This window comes from Falco peregrinus, chromosome 7, assembly GCF_023634155.1.
Source record: "Falco peregrinus isolate bFalPer1 chromosome 7, bFalPer1.pri, whole genome shotgun sequence".
NCBI classification, from domain to species: Eukaryota; Metazoa; Chordata; class Aves; order Falconiformes; family Falconidae; genus Falco; species Falco peregrinus.
This window is the reverse complement of record NC_073727.1, coordinates 21,078,531-21,098,450: the sequence shown is the minus strand read 5'-3', so window position 1 is coordinate 21,098,450 and position 19,920 is coordinate 21,078,531. Positions and strand designations below refer to the sequence as shown.

The window sequence follows — 19,920 nt, the reverse complement described above, 5'->3', positions numbered from 1 at the left end:
CCAAAAAATCCCCCAAAACACCACACCCCCCCCGAAAAAAAACCCAAAAGAAAGCAAAAAAAACCCCAAATACAACCAACCAACCCCCCCCTCCACACACCACTCTATTTTTTGCTTTCTTTCCAACTTGGTAGGGTATTGTTTAGTAGGCCTCTTTCATTACATTTTCTACCTGTCAAGTTATAAAGCACCTAGTGGTCAGGGTAATTAATATGAAGTAATTACTTAGCTGTTTGTATTCTTTAGATACGGAAAGTCTGAACTTTTTGTAAACAGGAAACCTTAAAAACTTTCTTGAGAAATCCTTACTGGGAAGCAAATTGTTTTTAGTGGTCTATTAGGAATCTATTTAACTATTTATTTATTTATTTAATGTTGTTGGGAGCTACAGTATGCTCAGCATAGACGGTGGTTGGTGTTCTCGCTGTCTTTGCTTGAAGTCATACTGTGGCCCTTTACTGGGGTCGTGTATGAAACAAAAGCATTGGAAAGTCGCAAGATTCTGGGTCTGAATGGGTCAGAGATTTCAGGAGAGCAGCTAAAGGAAAGATGAGCTAATTTTCTAAGTGATTAACCAGGAAATGTTCTTCCTTCCTGAACCAGCTCTCTGTTTCATCAGCAAGTGTATGTATGTCACAGCTGCTGATCTTTTACATTCCTGGGGAATTCTTCTGGTTTAGTAATTTTCTTTTGATGCTAATGGTATCTGTAATGATAAGTTCTTTATTATTATTGTTGTTGTTATTTATTGTTCTAGTACTCTGTTTTAATTATGTCTTGAAAATATTTTTTAAACTTTTAGAGGAAGATTGTACTTACGTTGATAGCAGATCTTAAGTTTTTAATAGCTATACATTTGTGTTTATGTTAAAATACTGTTTAAAGGATAAAGGGGGCACATCCTCTGTTTGTGGTGTTAAGGAAATCCATGTGGAAGAGCACCTAAACTATCAATATAATGGCTTCATGCATGTTCATACGAGCCAGACCTGAGCAAAACGCACGAGAAGGGAGCAGAGAAGTTGTCAGGACCACCTCAGCTTGTGTAGCTCCCAGCTGTGGCCAGGATGTGCTAAGAGAGCACCGGGCAGTAAGATGAACTGAGGCAAAACCTTTAATTACAGCTTCTGTAATAAGATATTTCTTAACCAGTAGTAACTTCTGTAATAAGATGGTTTGTAACAAGATATTTTTAAAAAAGTAGTAACTTTTGTAATAAGATGTTTTGTAATAAGGTATTTTAAAATAAGTAGCAACTTCTGTAATAAGATGTTTTTACCGATAGTCCTGTTAACGGGACCAGGGTGGGATGTGGTTTCCCTTGTGTGTTCTGTTGTACCCCTGCCCAGGCAGGGTAGGCCTCAGGTGATCAGGTTATAGTCTGCCGTTGGAAGCGTATGTTATAGTATGCTGCCAAGGGAAACATATACAAGCACTGATACGTACTCAGTATTCCCTTCTCTTCCTAGACCTCCGTCTGCTGGTGGACATACGTTGGAAGCGGGGGTGCTTTCTGGAGGTGACAGATGTGCAGCAGCTGCCAGCTGGATTCCCTTGTCAGACTTGTAGCAGTGTTGCAATAAATTAAGCTTTGACACGGCAATGGGTGTCGCATTGGTGTTCTCTCCGTGTTCTCGCTGACAAAGGGTATGCATATCACAGCTGGAAGAAACGGCTGCTTCCTGTTCCAGCGGTTCTTGCTGACACGTGTATCACCCACTGGCCGCTGCCCGGCGGAGCAGTTTCCAAGCAGGCGGCCCGCTCTTCTTTGCGCCATGTCCCAGTTCCTGCGGGGCGGCTGCAGGGGCGAGCCTGGCTGCGCGCAACGAGTCGCCCCCGGCCCCTGGCCCTTCTTCGGGAGCCGCGGCGGCGGCTCCCAGCGACGCGCCGGACCGTGCGCGCTTTCTGCGCGGCTGCGGAGGCTATGCGGGGTTTCCGCGCACGCCGCTTCCCGGCTGCAGCCCCACGCCGAGGTTCAGGTCTGACCTGCAGCGTTACGCGCCGGGCAGCGCTGCCAGGGCGGAGCAGCCGCCGAATTCCGGGCCTCTAGCACCAGCCTGAGCCCGAAGCTCCCGGCGGCAGCGCCTCGGGCGCGGCAGCGGCGGGACCGGCCCCCGGCCCCGGCCCCGGCGCTGCCCCCTCGCGCCCCGGTGCCGTCCCGCTCAGCTGCAGGCGGGCGGCGGAGCCGGCAGGGGGAGCCCGCGGTCCCGGCCCAGCGGGGGGCAGTGGCTCCGGCTGCTCCACCTTCCCGGTGTGTCCGCGGGTAGGAGCGCGCCGGCCGGCCCCGGGGAGGAGCGGCCGCAGCTGCCGGCGCCGGGGGTCGGGCCGGGGGGGGCTTCGCCGCGCTTGTGCCGGGGCGGGGCAGCGGGGGTTGCGGCGCTGCCAATGCGCCCGGCGCTGCTGCCCGCCCGCCCCCGGCGCCTGGCGCTCGCGGCAGCGGGGGCGCCGCGCGGGGGGACGGTGCGCTGGGCTCGCGCTGCGTGCGGGCAGTCCGCTCCGCTCCGCTCCGCTCCGCCGCGTCGGCCCCGCAGCGCTGCCTGCGGCGGTGCTGCCCTTGACCCTGCTGAGTGCTCTCGGCTCTGCTCGCACCTGCCTGCCTGCTGCCTGCGCGCCGCGGGGACTGCCTGCTGTCTTTTAACCTTTTTTTATTATAAATACCGACTTTGGGGTAGTGGTGGTTTTTTTTAAAGAGCGCGAGCAGACATCACCAGACCCACGCAGTTTTCTTAAGCTGCTGGAAATAACTTTGGCCCAGGATTTACAGCCCAGTTTCCACCCGCCCCGGCCCCTGCAGACTCCAGCAGGCACGCACCACCTAACAGGTTTGCAGATTATTTTATAATTTTTAAACCATTTTTTCTCCTCATGGCTGTGCGATCACCGTAACTTTGGGTTTAGCTGAAAACAGCCTCTGCCTGAGCTCTCTACATTAAGAAGGCTCCTCGACACATTTCATGGGACCTTTGGGCAGACCATGGAACTTTACATTTTATTTTGTGGGGCCTTCAGTCGGGATCTTCTTAATGTGCGCGTGGAAGCGGTCATACCAGAACTTGGGCGTGCACAGAAAAAGCGCGAGAGAAACCAGAGATGCTGTAACTTTTTGCTTGCTACCTCTTTGGTGTGGTATCTTAAACGTCCAAAGACTTTGAGAGCCTTTTTATTTCCTGGGAACTTGAAATTCTGAAGAGAAGCTCCGAGCTTTATTAGTTGTTCTCGAGAACTGTACCCGGAGTCAGACTCGGAACGTGGATTGCCCGGAGAAGAGTGAAGTTGATCTCCAGACTTGAAAGAAGCACTTCTGGCAGGATGGAGCAGGATGGAAGGGATCGACTCGATTTGCAGAACAGTACTGAAGCAAACTTCCTTTTCACCATACATTCAAGCAACACCTCCAGCATAATTTCTGAGAAGGTCGCTGGTAACTGCAGGTAACATTCAGGGGGAAGAGCTTGAGCTGACGTGGTCAGAAGTGCTGGCGAGAAGGTGAGGTGTCTCTCAGGGGTATTTGAGATGGATGTTTTGAACCTGTGGATCTCCCTAACCCTTGGGTGGGAAACACGAGGACACCACGTCCGTAGGGAGATCTCCCGGGGCCTCATCTCCGTGGGACCGGCACGTTCCTAATGTGCCCCAGTGTTCCTGTAGGGCCGAACTGATTTCTTGCTTGCAACCTGTTCTGCTGACCTTTTGGGATTTATCTGCTGGAGGAGGGACTTATACTTCAGGATATTTTTTTTGTTTGTTTGTTTAAAATATGCCTTTGAGCTCCCAGTGGCCTTTGAGCACGTGGCACCAAGGAAGAGAAACGGTGATGGCAAGGACTGAAGAAGTTGTGCGGTAAGCAGTGCTGGCGGTGACCGAGGCGCTCTGTCCCCACTCTCCCACCTCCCTGCTGCTGGGACCGCATGCTGGGCAAGCCGACGAGCTTCGCCGATGGCCGGAGCCCACCGCAGGGTGAGAACTTGTTCCTGAGCGGTATGTGTGGCTGGAGCCTGCTGCTGCAGCTGGTAGCATGAGTGCTGGCCCTCAGCTGCAGCTGGCTGTCCTCTGGCCCTGGCTGCTCATGGTGACGCTGCAGGCAGCACTGGACCATACAGGGCTGGTGCTGGCAGCGGCGGTCGAGTCGGAGAGGTCGGCAGCACAGAAAGCCTTTATCAGGGTGATCCCCCTCAAAGTGGAGCCGATCGTCCCGGAAGGGGAGTTTGCAAAAGTTGCGGAGGTGACTCCAGCTCAAGGAAAGCTGCTCCAGGGAAGAGCAGCTGCATGTTACCCAGCTCCACCTGCCTTGCCTTCCTGCTCCTCTCCCCGCTTTGCCCTCCTTGCTGCTTCAGCTCCCAGCGCAATGCGTTTGGTTTTATTTCCTGGCTGCGGATTTATAGCCGAAGCGACGAGGTGTTTTGCGTGTGAGCTGTCCACCTGTGTGTTTTGTCACTTTGTGTTCCTGCCCCCCAGCCCTGCAGGCTGTGGTGAGAGAGAGGGGATGGTGCAGATCAGTCACGATCTGTAGCTGTGTTGTGTTAATGTTTAATTTTGGATGTGGTCAGTGGATTCCATGAAGATTATTGCATATCTTAATTGATGTTATAAAGCTGAATGTGTTGAGTCACATGTTGCGATGCTAAACATCTGGCCGAAAACATGATTTTTTCTTTTTTGTGAAATCTGTAAGGTTTTACACACGCTGCTGTGGGTTACTGGGCTTCTGCTACAGCTAAAATACATATCCAGACTTTGCCCACCAGAATGACTGACCCTGCTAGTTCTCACCTTGTGTGTTGCCTGTACCTGAAAGTTGTGTTTTACCCATACAGTGGTGCCTGTGGTGTCACCACCATGTATTTTTGTAAGTGAAATTAATGCTGGTTTCTGACCTCTACTAAGGACCTTTACTTGCCACAGGCCCTTGTAAAAAGTCCCCCTCCAGCTTTCCTGTCAGCCCCTTCAGGAACTGGGAGCTGCTCTAAGGTCTCCCTGGAGCCATCTCTTCTCCAGGCTGAACAACCCCAACTCCCTCAGCCTGTCTACGCAGGAGAGGGCTCCAGTCCTCTGAGCATCTCGGTGGCCTCTTCTGGACTTGTTCCAACAGCTTCATGTCTTTCTTATGTTGAGGGCCTCAGAGAAGACAAGCACTGCACAGGGAGGGTCTCACCAGAGCAGAGCAGAGCAGAGGGGGAGAATCCCCTCCCTCGCCCTGCTGGGGATGTAGCCCGGGGCACGGTTGGATTTCTGGGCTGCAAGCACACGTTTCTGGGCCAAGTTGAGCTTCTCATCCACCAACACCCCACAATCCTTCCCCTCAGGGCTGCTCTCCATCCATTCTCTGCCCAGCCTGTGCTTGTGCTTGGTATTGCCCCAGCCCACATGCAGAACCTTGCACTTGTTGCTTCTTTCCTACTTTCCATTAGATCTAAAGATGTGGGTGACTTTCCTCCTACGGGACATGCAGCAAGAGCACTATGTCAGATCAAGGTTCTCTCTCTTTGAGTTTTTAAAATTTTTTCACAGGTTGGTACTTGCATAATGGCTGCTTAGAAAAGAAATCTTTGCCCAAAGGAGCCTGCTGTGTGGCCCAGCTCTCAACTAGGTGTTCAGGCCTGGACATAACTTTTAATACTGAAGTGCAAATCACTTCTGTTTTGATGGAGTTCTGAGAGTTCTGACACCGTTTAGGTAACAGAATGAAATGTTTGCATGTGGCTGAATTTTGTTGATTCAATAGCTGGTAAATATTCCCTGGTCAGCCTTCCAAAAATAATCTATCCAGGGGGATGCAGGAGGCTAGGCAGCAAATAAAGCAGGGCTTTGCCGGGTAGGGGGGTGGTTTCTCATTAAATGTGTCTTCAGGGAGACTGACATATTTGAAGCAAATGGGAGGGTGGTGGAATAGGTGCACACAGCCAGTGTGCATGTTGTAAAATATATGTTGTGATTTCTAGCCTTAGACTCTGTGTTAGCAATTACTATATCCAAATATATAAAAAAATTGAAAGTATCAGAGCTGCACAACAAAGGACAACCTTGGGAAGCACAAAAGCCAGGAAACAAAACCAGTGCACTTACAGGTACCTTAATTCTGCATCTTCATGTTGGATGATTTGCTGTTAGATGCTGGCAAAACAGTGTATTACTTCTGGAAGAACTAAATTCTGCAGCAGAGTAATAATGAGTGCTGCTTATTGTATGGAGCTCTTCCCTCTTTGTAGACAAGTCGGCTAAGAAGTTAATTGTATTTGTGATTGCTTTTGCTAAAAATGGTCTGGCGCTGGAGACTGTCCCAGTGTGCCTCCCCAGCTGAGGGCAAAGCCGTGTCTTTTTGCTGCTCTAACATTGTTCCTTGCTTGATAGTATCGCTGTAATGGTACCCAGTAATTTACAAGCGGAGCTGCAACCCTTTGCAGCCTGGGATCAGATTAGAAGATGCCGACAAGTGATGTTACAAGGTGGGACAAGTGCTTGCCCCTGTGTCTCTCTCACTTTCATGCACTCTTTAGCCTTTGCCCTCAAGACTGAAGTCTTGGCCAGGAGGCTCCGTGAGGGCCATGACTGCTTCTGGAGTGCCTTGTGCTGCATGAAAGGGGAAGAAATTAAAAGCCCTACACTCAGTTCCTCCTCTTCCTCGCTCATAGTTCAGGAGAGAGTGGAGAACCCCGCTGGAGTGTGTGCATCCCTGTAGGGGACTCTGTAACCGTAAGACTGGTAGACTTCAGACCTTTTGGAGAGCAACTCTGAATTCATTGGGTCGCAGATCTATACAACATGACACCAAAGGTACCACATTATCAGTTTTCTATAAAAGTATAATTTAGCTGTTAGGGAAAGCAGAAGTTCAGGTCTCCATCTCTGAGTCCTCAGTGAAGTACAGCAGAGATGCAGGAGCCTTCAGGCACAATTCACTTGTAAAACAACGCCAAGGATGCAATTAACTATTTAGCTGACTGCATAGGCAGACGGGCATTGTATGCCAGCCGCTTATTACTCTCTGTCTACACAGCCACCTTGAGAAGACCTTGAGACTATGTTAGCAAGAGGGCTCCTCACAGACACTCAGCATCACCTTGCCTTGTTCATGCTGCAGTGGCTGTCGGGGAAGCGGCGGGAAACCAGTGGGCGTTGCTCCAGCACCATGGCTGAGCGCTCAGTCTCAGGCTTTTCAGATCATGCCCGTGAGCGAGGAGTTTAGTTGAGACTTGAGAAATGAAAGCACTTGTATACATGCCTCTCAGCTGGGAACCTTTAGGTGACAGCTGTGTAAACTCTCTTTCAGCTTTTTCTCGTTTCAAGCTAAGCTGTTTGACTTTGCATTGTGGATGAGCACTTTTATGGCCAGAGAGAGGTTACTTGATGCTTTCTGGATGATTGTTATGGGCTAAATGGCATGTACTGATGGTATCAGATGCACTTTAGCCTTGTGCTCCAAACGAATCTGGGAGTAAAAGCTCAACTGATAAAGTACAAATGCACCGCATACTCTGGCTTTGGGTTCTTGAGTAATTAAAAGTAAACTGAGGCTCTCTAAAGATTAATTTTGTCCACATACGTTAAAACACTATGGCACCTTCTGCCATGCCAGTTTCAAGAAAGGAGCTTTTTCCTTTGAAGAAAAGTTCCACAGCAACGGCCAGAAATGGTTCATATGTTTGTGGGTTTACAGGAGAACGCAGAGTCAAGCTATGGGGGCCTCCCTGACCTGGAAGCTCACTGCAAGCTCGGTTGCGGTTTTGATTTGTCTGCTGGCACCTGCTATACTTTCTGCTTGCTGGTGACTTCATGCTCATCAGTGGTGGCCATATCTCCTTGTGTTTATTGGCATGTCACTATGTCTGTTGAAACTGGCTACCTCAAGGCCAACCTCTGCCCAGCATTTGTTGCAGTGCTGAGAAGTTTGTGCTACAAAGTTTTCTGAATGTAATACGACTCTTTGGCAGTGTTTGTAGTATTACGTTAAGCAGGCTACCTCTGACTTCAGGTGGCCTACACAGCTAAACCCTTCTACCTTCTGCACCCCAAACAGTGCCATTGCATCCAAATGCCTGTTGGGAGCAGTCCCTGGCACACCACCTGCATTTCCCCAAAACGTGCTTAGGCATTGTTTGGGTAAGTGCTGGTTGGCACAGGCCAAAACCTGTAGGTGTGCTAACAAACAAGCTTGGATGATCACAGGCTGGTGCTTAAGTCCACACGTGGGCTCAGTTTCATTTACTAGTACAAACAAAGCCTTTGCTGCTGTCTGTATTAACCATACTTGAGTGATCCTGAAGACAGGAATAGATCTTCTGGGAGTGACTGCTCTGTAAGTCCTTGCAAAACAGAACAGCAGCAGAGAGCACTGAAAGAAAAAGGAGCTCACAGTATTTTGACTTGGCTGAACATGAATATTATTTCTTTGGAAGTCTTCAATTTAAAGTCTTCATCGTTAGTGGCTATGAGGTGTCACTAACGATAATACGTTTTCTGCATTTATTGATAAGTTGCCTCAGGAGAATAAGGGAACATTGTCTTCGAGAAGCAAGACTGTTCCTGAAAAATGTGGTAGCTGCTTCTGAGATACTGTGCACCGTTGTTAGGAGGAGTTCAAAGCCTTGATGCATTTTCTTGGTGTACTGCCTTACAGCAAATAACATGAGCAGGCACTGTCATCCTCTGTGGAAAAGCAGGGCCTCTTACAGGGTGGCAGCATGAGAAAGAGATACCTTCAGGAGTGCTTCTAATAGCCCTCGCTGGCAGCTAAACAGCCTTTGAGCAATGGGTTGAGGTGTGTGCTGGTATGTGCTTTAGGATCTAGAGCATTACATCCCCTGCTTTGCCACCAATGCAACTTTTTCAGAGCTGTTGACCTACAAATAAAAGAAAAATACTTGGATGTTGTTTGTCAGGAGCTTTATCTATATCTTTGTTATTACTCCAGCTCATCTTCAGAGAGGTGCTGCATGAGGGGTGGTGGGATAGGGAGGGGCAAGCACTCTTGTAAAGAACTGAGGTGCGGGGCTGTCCAATTTATTACCCTGTCTCCAAGGAGAGCCAGGCACTGGGAGCAGCATCTTGGGGAAGTGTAATAAATGTGACAGGTATGCAGGTATTCTTTCCCGGTGCATCTTTGGAGCAGCCAATATCTTAGATTTCCTACAACAACTATTCAGGAGAATGTGTGGTCATGTTTCATGGTCACTTGGTGGACCCACCTTCCATGACTTCAGTGTATTTTGGAACCAATTTATACTTCCACATTGCACTGTGGCAGTGAGTCCACTGTCTGTTTTGTTGTTGTCTGGAAAATACTTGTTGAACATATATCATGACCATTCCAGTACCTGTTTGTGTTTCTATCAGGGAAAAATAAGTCTAATCTTCCAAATGCACTTTTTTATATCTTTTATGACCTTTTATGCTTCTCACCCATTCTTGTCCTCCTCTTGTGGTGGGGAGCTGTTTCCTACTTAAGTTGTCCCTATAGCAAAGCTCTTCTATACCTGTGATTGTCCTTGCCACCCTTCTCTGGAGGCTTGAGTACTACGTTATCCTTTTTGAGATGGATTGGTGAGAAATTTTTGTCACTCTGAAGATGCGTAAGATGTGATGCCATAATTTTTCCTGTCTTACTCTTTTCTAAATAACTGCTAACACATTCTTAACCGTTTTGCTTCTTTTGAGCATTGAGCTGAGGCTATTTGAGAGCTCCACAGTGACCTCAAAGTCTTTGAGGCTTGGCTGCTGATTTGTACTGAACTGCTCTGTGTCATAGCTGGGGTTATGCTTTGGTCATCTGTAAATACTTTACATATATTTATATTAAATTCTGTGCTCTCTTTTTATCACAAGATCCTTTGCAACCTTTTCCAGACAGCCATAGATTCTCCTGGATAATTCTGTATCACCAGCAACTTTGTCACCTAATGGCCCATTCCCTTTCCAGGCCGCTTGTGAATGACTTGACTGGTGTGTTCATGTGAAAAAAGAACACTTATTCCTACCTCAGGCCTTCTGCCAGGCATCAATAAGCAACAGCCAGGGTAGGCTGTTTTCACATTTTAGGGGTTCTTAATAAACACCAGCTCAGGCCTCCACCCAGAAACTAACCAGTCTGATGGGAATGAGCTAATCTTTCCAGCTTAGAAGTGATAAATGAGATGGTTTAACAACCAGTATATACTTTAAGTGAGGAAGAAAAAGGAGGAGAATGGAAGAACAGAACAGCATTAAAATAAATATTACTTTACCAAAGTACAACCATAATTATTTAAACCCTGTGGTTTAATGTTTAGATATTTATATATCTATATACAATAATATGCATATTATATATTATATATTTATAGATAATAGTATATATTTGTATATCATTATAAATAAAAATAGTTTAGTGAAGGCTAAATAACTGGCAGCTTCCCCCTGGCTGCAGAAACTCCCCGATCATTTCAGTGGTAGTTGATCCCCGGGCACAGCCCTCGATCCTTGGGGTGAGGCCCAGTGAGCTGCAGCTGACCCCGGAGCTGTCACCATCCACTGGCACCGGCTGCTCCCAACAGCCGCTGCAGCGACCTACTCCTCTGCAATCTCATTTTGCCAGCTGTTCCAGCTCCATTAGCCGCTCCTGTGCTGTCTTCTCGTGTTCCTCATGGCCGTGACATGAGTGACAGCTTCTGTGTCGCTGCTGCTGTTATTCAATAATGGTTATTTGAAATGCCCTGCCCCCTGTTTCAGTGCTTGAATGCAAGAGTAAATGCAGCAGACAAGGCAGTGAGGAGGGTTGCACAGGTGCGGACTGTACCTAAGGAGAGGTTGCTGGGCTTGTTCCTCACTTCTCCAGGTGAGGCTTCATTAGGCTCTCCCTTCCTTTGCAGACGTGTGCAATGGGGCAGTGATTGCACGCTGCAGCCAGCCTGAAATCAGCTGGTGGTGCTGGCGAAATGCTGATGACGAGTATCTTGTGGCACCTGTTGCCAAAGCCTGTTCCTTGAACCCTGGAGTAAAGGTATCTGGTGGCACGCCACACAACGGGAGCAGTGACCACAGCGAGGCCTGTGATGCTGACTTTGGTGAGACAGCTCACTCCCTTCCGTGCTCTCCTAAACATGAATTAGTCAGTGCTTTTTACACCTAAGTGTTGCTGTTGCTGCTAACAGGGCTGTCACAATGCAAGGTTTAAACCCAATATCCAGGTCGATAATCTGTGCCCTGTCATGCCTTAACAGCGGTGTGTGGGGCAGGTCCCTGGGCTCATTCACAGCCAGTGTTGGGGGGTACTGGAGGCCTGTTGTAGGAGGGAGGGAGGTGCTGGGAGCTCAGTCCGTGTCTGTCTCTGCAGACTCATCCCTGACCATGTGTTCAGGTGTGGAGAACGCAGGAACTCCTCAGGAGCTGCTGATTCTTGATGCCAGGTCCTACACTGTGGCTGTGGCCAACAGAGCAAAGGGAGGTGGCTGCGAATGTGAAGGTACAGAGGGCTAAGTGCATCCTGGAACATCTTCCTCTTGAACATGCTTTGTCAAGGGGGTCCTAGAGCACAGCAGGGGGTGTGTGGGTGTGTGGGTGTCAGCATTTTGGTACTCAGTTTCTGGCACCACGTTCCCCTTCTTGCTCGTGCAGTCTGTTATTCCATATTGATCGCTGCTGGCCCACAAGTCTTTTCTAGAAAAACTGCCTACCTACTGCTGAAGACCAGAAATGGTACTGTGAGGGAACAGCTATACTAAGTGTATGGAGGCAGAGCTGCAGTGACAGCAGCTCTCTGAATGTTTGCATCTCTGTTGCGTTTAGAGTATTACCCAAAGTGTGAAGTCACATTCATGGGCATGGCCAACATTGACTCCATCCGGAACATTTTGCAGTATCTACGTACTGTCTGCAGCCAGGTGCCAGACCCCAGTAAGTGACTTTTCTCTAGCTGAGTTTGACATCATATATGTCAATGTCCTGGAGGGGGTTCCCTCCCTTTTCCTTTTTCCTGTCCCAGGTTTCTACCTCAGAAAATGGAGGGAATGTGCCCACAGTGATTGAACACTGCTTATTTTCACCCCTGGTAATCCAGAAGGGGTTGCAGCACTGCCTCAGTGTCACTTGGTTGTGTGTGTCCTTTGAGGGTTTGTAAAATGTAGAGTTGTATCTGGGAAAATTTGAAGTTAGGCGTTCAATTCTTTGTGCTTATTCTAGGCTGGCTGGCTCCTCTTGAGCATCTTTTAGAAAAGACTGATTTTCATTGTGGACTCCAAAAAGACTTCAGTTAAAGTGTATGTGTGTATATTTATTTATTTATCCTCCCACTGGAGAGCTAAGCAATCGTTTTCTTGCTTTTTGCACACCTTCTAGCTGGCTTTCAGCCCTGGAGAGTACCAAGTGGATGCCGCACCTTTCTGTCATGCTGAAGGCAGCAGTGCTAGTCTCCAGTGCAGTTGACAGAGAAGGGCGTCCAGTGCTGGTTCATTGCTCAGACAGCTGGGACGGGACTCCGCAGATTGTAGCGCTGGCAAAGGTTCTTCTGGACCCTTACTACAGGACCATGGAGGTGTGGGTTGTGCTGGGCTGCTCATTCATGTCTGTTCAAAGGCAGCTTTTGTCTCTGAGTCTCCAGAGAAAGGAGCAGGGTCACATTTGTCAGTAAGCTTAGTGATGTTTCAGAGCTACAATTGTGGGTGTTGGGGTTTTCCATGTTCTTTTCCTGCCTGTTTTCGGTGAATGGTACGTCACTCTTCTGCTCAGCTTGGTGAAGTACTGTGGTAAATAACCTCTTGTGTTCAAGGTTCAGCTGGTTCTCTGCTCCTAATTGTGCGTATTTTCCAAGCTGTTTCTTGTATAGAAATAACAGCTGTTAGTTTGTATTTGGAAACCTCTGACATTCAGGTTTGTTCCCAAACCAACCACAGGTGCAGCCTCCTTTCCAGCCCTTCAGAAGGCCTGCGTTTACCTTGCGCGAGTGGCAGATGGGCCTTGCCTTATCCTGCTATGTGCCTACAGAAGAGTGTCAGCAGTTAGTTTTTTCTTTTATTTACAGGGCTTCCAGGTGCCTGTTGAATCAGATTGGCTGGATTTCAGTCACAGGTTTGGTGACCAGGAGAAGGTGGAAGATCAGAATGAGCAGTGCCCAGTGTTTCTCCAGTGGCTGGATGCTGTTCATCAGCTTCTTGGCAATTTCCTTGCCTCTTTGAATTTAATGAAACTTTTTTGGTAAGAGATATGCGTGCAAACATCTCTTTATCCCATGCCAGATGCAAGCAGAGGCAGAGGGAAGGCCATGATATTTTAAAGTGTTGTAGCTGAAAGAAGACAGAAGTTGAATTCTTTAAAAATGGCCAAGTGTCTGAGTAGTGCTGGGACTTTCTGCTGGCATTCCTGACATACCTTCACTGTGTGGGTCCAGCCCTGCCCTTCAGTTGTGCTATTTTGACCTGGGTCTGTATGTGTGATACTACTGCTGGCTTCTGTTAGCTCCTTGTAACTTCTTCCTCCCTTCCCAGTGCAGGCTCAGAGGACCTAACAGACTGCACAGTGACAAAGGGTTTATATTCTCTGGTTTCTTTCAATTGCTTCTTCTGCACGTCCCTGTCTAGCCCAGTGAATTCAGATACCATCAGCAGCACTGTTTTGATTAAAAGCCTAATTTGCATATCTCAGCAATATGAGTCTGAAACATTTTTAAAAAATACATTAGGGAAACAATGGCTATTAATCTCGGTCTTATCAAATAATACACGTTAGGGTTATAGAGGGATGGTTATGGTATGAGTTGACTGTTGCTTTCACTTTAAGTGATTCCTGTTGCTGTCCCTTCTCTGTTCTGCTCTGTGTGGAAAAGGACAGCAGTAGGGTCACCAGCTGGGTAGGAAGTGCAGGAGCCACCCCAGAGGAGCGCAAGACATTTCCCTTTCAGACAGGAGACACCATTTCCCAATGGCCCTGACAATTGTTCCCCTTCTAGTGCTGCAGGTGAAGCTGGTGCAGCACACGTATTCCTGCCTTTATGGGACCTTCCTTGGGAACAGCCCCTGCGAGTGAGAGATGCACAACATCTACAAGCGTACCTGCTCCGTGTGGTCCCTCCTATGGGCTGGCAATAAGAACTTCCACAATCTTCTCTATATGCCAGGGTCTGAGCAGGTCAGTAGAGCTCCTGGCCCAGTTTTCCAGACTTTTCATCTGCCAGGCACCAGGGACTGTGTGGGGAGTGTTTGGAGGGGTTTCCTTTTGCGTTCATCTCTGATTGTAAGTGGTGGTTGCAGGTGCTGCATCCAGTGTGCCATGTGCGAGGGCTGCATGTCTGGACAGCAGTGTATCTCCCAGCTTCCTCGCCACATCCTCTGGGACAGGATGGCATGGACATTTACCTGACCCTTGACCTCAGAGCCAGGAGTTCAGTGGCAGATGTTTGGATAGGTAAGAGCTTAGAGCTCCAGGCCCAAGTTGCTGCCTACCCGCAGGCTGCCTTTACCTCCTCACTCATTGTAGTCCCTCTGTTTTACCTGTTCTCATCTTTCCTGTGGAGAGCAAGAGCTCTGTAGCTCTTGTCCCAGCCACTTGGAGAAGAATGTGTGCAGCTCCCTGCTGCACCTAAAAAAGCAGATGGCAAAGGCCACGCTATAGCGTTGTTCTCATGCTGCTGCACCGCCCCTCCCCCACCCTTTGATCCGTAATTAGGAACATTTCCCGTCCCTCACCTCAGTTCTGACTGAAATGAGGGAAGTTTCAGGGGGTTTGTTGTGAGATTTGCTTTGCTTTTGGGTTCTGGATTACTAAAGACAAGATCTATGGATGACCTGCTCTCGGCTTGTGACTCCAGCAGCCCACTGACCCGCATGTCTAGTGATCCCAACCTGAATAACTGCTGTCAGGAGGTCTGGGTGGGCCTGGAAGCCCGGCATGCCGCTGCTGAGGGAGCTGAGCCACACTTGAGCGAAGGGCAGTGCGGTGGGTGCAGGAGAGACACAGCAGGTGGAGGAGCAAGAGGAAAACGCTCCCCTGCAAGCCAACAGCGCTTGTAGCAGCCATGCTGAGCGCACAGGACATAGCAAGCAACTGAGTGGCTGGGCTTCTGTGCCAGCAAGCAGTGGCTCTCTGGAGGCAGAAAAGGGGAGTGAAACATACACGGAGGAACTGGATGGCACATGTCCAGCTCCAAATTCTTCCAGACAAGAAAACGCTGACAGGGTTTCCACCAGTTCCAGAAAGTTCCAGTTAGAAACCTGTCCTCGGGAACCTTTGAAGGCTACTGGCATGGTGTCCAATGGAGGAGACTGCCCCATGAGAAGTGCCACCTGCCAAGACATTCGCAGCCAGGTGTCCCTGGCACCAAAAGGGCCTTGACATGACATCCCAAGCCCTGCCCTGGGCATTCACTGCCTGAATGAAGACAACAGCAAAGGTGACGCTGGAAGGAGTGCGCCCTGCAAGGAGTCTGGCTGGCTGGGGAGAGTCCCTAGGTCAATGGCGCAAGCCCATTTCCCAGAGCCAAAGCAGTGAGTTCTTCTTCCTGGGGTCCAACTGGGACAGTTTTCAAGGAATGGTGACATCACTCCTCAGTGGGGAGCCTGCACCCAGATACCTCCTCTCCTATGGCTGCTGTAGCAAGAGGTTGAGCAGAAAACCTCTGTGGGCACCGGGCCTGTGCCTCAGTGGCCAGTGGGCTGCCAGGGAAGGTGCAAAACCCTCAGTCTGCTCTGGCCACGTCGGCACGCATTTTGCAGGCCCTGCAAGGAAGCCCAGCCATTCGTGGCTACCCTGCCACCTGAAACAAGCGTCTGGTCCCAAGCACTTGCCACCAAAATGCCCTTCTCCTGTGCCTCCTCTCTATCTGGACAATGACGGGCTCCCCTTCCCCACAGCCATGATTCAGCACAGGCTGTGGCAGATCAAGGCCAGCTACAAGCAGGAGGTGGAGCAGCTGCGCAGGCAGGTGAGAGAGCTGCAGCTGCGCCTGGACATCTGCCATTTCTGTTCCCCCTTTGGCCGAGCCACCGATGGACTACCAGGATGACTTTCTAAGTAACTGCCTCTAACATCCCAACTCTGGCAGTGTGGCTCCAGCAGCGGCGGTCCCTGTGCCCCCCCTCACACTGCCCTTTCCAATGCACAGTTTGCAACCTTTTACTTTTGGGCTGAGTGGTTAAGCTTGTTCCTATGCTTTCTCAGCCCTGCTCCCCTCCTGTCCATGTGCCGTGTCCTCATGCTGCCTGGAGGTATCTCTGCATCTTGAGAGCAAGCAGTGGCTCCTACATAGTCATGAATGCTTTACCTCCTCGTATGGGGAGCTGTGGAGCCACCCACGTGTCCCTCACAAGCACTGAGCATGGCCAGAGCGGGGAGTGCCCTTGGCTGTGTGAATGAGGCAGCTGAGGGGATTTGTGACTTCACCTCTTCTTGCAGACATGTTTGAAGGAATCGGATGGCAGTGACACTGAGGATTTCTGTTCTGATCATAGTGAAGACTGTCAGAAGCAAGCTGGGAGCCTGTTGATAAGAAGGAGACTTGAGGTATGTGTTCTGTTATGGCAGTTGTAATGCAGCAGGGGAGGGTTTCTTTGCAGCTAACTGTGGTGGTTATGGCAGCAGAGTGTGATCTGGAAGCAAGGCAGAGAGCAGCCACCCTTGTCCTTTAACACATCCTCTGCATCCTCTGCTGCTGCAGTGCCCGATAGAAAGGGACCTGTGGGGTGGGCTCGCTCTGAGCTAGCCTGTTGTGGTCCAAAGCCAGCTCAGCCTGCACTGGGGCCCTGAGACCTGGTCGTTGTCATGTTGCAAACTGAAAGCTGATGAGGACTGGTGTCTGCCCTAGGTCACACGTTGGGTTGCAGACCACATGGCCTTGCATTGTTTTAACTGCGATTGTGAATTCTGGCTGGCCAAACGGAGGCATCACCGCAGGTAAACTATGCTATCACTGTAGTTCCACTCTTCCTCTCAGCCTGTTTCTCACAAACCTCACAAAATGCCTGTCTGCAATGTTTCTTCCCTCGAGCTCCCAGGAGAAAGTTTTAAGTCTTTATTTGCCAGGCCGCCTGAATTCCCTGCCGATTTCCATTCTGCATTGTTTCTGTTTTTCCAAGGCCTGTGATCCTTCTCCTAGGTAGTGATGCCCATTAGTACCTTTTTAGTGGTAGCCAGTTGGCTTGCTCTGGGAGACCACAGTATATACTTTAAGAAGCCTGTTGATATATCGTAAGTAAGGCTGGTACCTCATCCCTAAACTGGATCCTGTGTGCTTGCTGAAGTTTTGCTGTGGTGTTCCCAGGTCTCTTTTCACTGGTTTTCTTGCTCCTTGACAGGAACTGTAGGAATGTGTTTTGTGCTGGTTGCTGCCATCTGAAGTTACCCATCCCTGATCAGCAGTTGTACAACCCCGTCCTCGTTTGTAACTCCTGTGATGACCACATCCAAGTGTCTCGTGCCAGGGAGCTCATGAGCCAACATCTGAAGAAACCCATCACCACAGCTTCCAGCTGAATGCCAGACAAGGGACCTGTCTAAGCCCAGCCTTTTCTCTCATGGGTTTGAAGGGTGACTCTGCCTCCACTGTAATTGTGAAGGCTTTTGGTGCAACACTTGAACACCAAGCTTGAATGCACTGTCTTCAGCAGTCTTACGATCAGTCTGGAGCAGAGGAGCTGAGATTAGAGGGTATGGTGTGTGTCCCCACTCTGGTACTGGTGGGCCCACACATTGTAGTCTTGATGATCTAGAGCTAAAGAGAGGATTGCAACCTCTCTCTTTTGTGGGCTGGAAAGCAGTGTTTTCACAGCTACTGCCTGTGCAAAGTACCCCCAAAGCAATAGCAATAGAAAGGCATGTTTAGAACCAACTCCCCCTACAAAGGCAGGCTGCTGTACGAGAAGGAAGAGGGCAGGCTCCAGGTGGTACCACGTGCTTTGGAAGGGCCTCAGCCTGTGTCTCTCAGTTCTGTAGATTCTTTTTCCATGAGTGTGATTTGCGATCAGCCTGGTGAACAAGACTCATTAGCCATCACTAATTGATTTTCTCTTGTGTGTTGAAGAGAAATTAATTCCAGCTGAAAATGGGCCAAGCAGATTTTGCCCGTTTTCACGTTCTGCTGGGATTGGTGAACGCACTTGACTTTGCCCCTGACCCCACTGCTGCAGGGAGATGGGAGACTGGCTTTTTCACTTCTGCTCTGCCCGTCTGCTTTGTCTGCGGTCATATCACAGCCTGGTGCTAACACAGGAATGGCACCCTGATCCTCTCCTGGCATGGAAACAGAACTTGTGTTCCTGTGTTGCTCCTCCTCCCCTTTTCTGCCCTCAGCTCTCCACTTCCTACTGCTCTTTATCCTGAAAACTTGATACCTTGAGGGTATAGGCCATAAGGTGTTGTTTTACCTCCTGGAATGTACTGTCTGGTGTATGCAAGGGCTTCAGTCCAAATGCTGCTATATATTTCTGTGCACTTAATGTAACCCAAAGAAGGAGAATGAAGCATCGATACCAAAATGGGGGTGGGGAAGGACACTGGCTGACATAGACACTATGGTCTTTGCTTTTCACTTCAGCATGTACAGCCAAGCTACAGTGATAAACACAACGTGTGGCATCTGTTCATGGTGAAAACAATCTCTCTGACTTGCCCCAGCGCTACCTAAAATGCCTCTTGAATTTGACTTGTCTTTTTGTCTCCTGTACAGTGGTCAGAGTTCAGAGTTGCCAATTTGTAGTTGCTTCTCTACTTCTTTAAAATAGAGAGCAGGAATCCCAGCTCATTCTAAAGAAAAGGAACTGGGTTTAGAAAAAAAGTAAGCTTTAGAAAGAAAAGGGGCTTTTAATCCCTAGATTCCTCGGGGAGTATCCATCCTGCCTCCTTTCTAAGAAATCTGTGGATATTAACAAGGGAGAAGAGTTTGAAAGCGGGGCATTTCTTTGCAGAAGTGCAGGTTTTCTTTCCAGCTAAATGACAGTGTCCGATATATTCTGCATCTCATGAGCTGAGACTTCCTATGTGGTGGGGAGGACCTGTGAAGACATTTGGTCTACTAATGAGGCAAAGTGCTTTACACTGTTGTGATCTCCCAAAATTTTTGCTAATGGTTTGTCATCTCTGTTGGAGGGAATAGAATAATGACCCTTTTCTGCACTTTGATGTCAGCCTCTGGGTTTGTAAACCCCAATAGTGCAAACAAAGCTAGCATCATCTGAAGACGCTGTACTTACTTGGACTCTCCTTCTTTTCCATACTGGGAACAACCAATATGGCTTTGGGAAGAGAAGGCACCTTGCTTCAGATTTTCCCCTGCTTTGTACCTTGCAATCATTGCCAGATATGGAAGAGTGACCGTTGGGCTGGCAGAAGAAACTGGATTTGCTCCTGTTTTGCCCATGTTGGAATGACTGCAAGCAGTAAGGAAGCCAGAAACTAGGTACTCCTGGCCCTTCCGTTCAGGCCATTAGTCCAAACTGCTTTTAGCTCTTGTGAGTTTCAGCATCACAATGTGCTGGCCAAAAACTCTAAAATCAGTGTGATAGCATTGTGACAAACAAAATGTGCTGTACAACTCAATACAGTCAAAATAAAATCTCTATATTAGTGCTGCTGTGTTTGGACCCATTCTTTCATTTGTGGTGAATTACTGTTGTTGCACAGTGCTTGCCAGGCTGCTTTCACTTACTGCTTTTTCCATTGCTGTTAGGAATTTAATATCCCTTCTCACAAATAAGAGCCAAGGGTAGGACACAAGCCACGCTATGCTATGGTCCTCTGCTCTGAGGCCCTCTGTTCTCTTCCAAACAAACCTGCAGCTGCTGGGGATACCAGCCTTCCAGCCTCTCCCATGATGACTTGGTGAGGAATTTTTCTTTCCCAAGGAATTGCTGCTAGGATTCACTAGCTCTTCACCAACAGTTTATATCACATTTTGCCGGCTAGGTCGTTGTAAGAGTCAGTCTAAAGAGAATGATACTGTCTCAACATTGCTAACAGAGACCTGGA

At 49.0% G+C, this 19,920-nt stretch overlaps 1 long non-coding RNA gene and 1 pseudogene across 1 annotated transcript; both read left to right on the top strand.

The window, feature by feature from the left end:
* Positions 1–2,500: 2,500 nt before the first annotated feature.
* Positions 2,501–16,142, top strand: LOC101920208 (myotubularin-related protein 4-like; annotated as a pseudogene).
* A 505-nt stretch (positions 16,143–16,647) lies between these two features.
* On the top strand, positions 16,648–19,520 carry LOC114010179 (uncharacterized). The gene is made up of 2 exons (XR_003557345.2): positions 16,648–16,851; positions 17,253–19,520. It is a non-coding gene; the product is annotated as an uncharacterized LOC114010179 (long non-coding RNA).
* Positions 19,521–19,920: the final 400 nt, after the last annotated feature.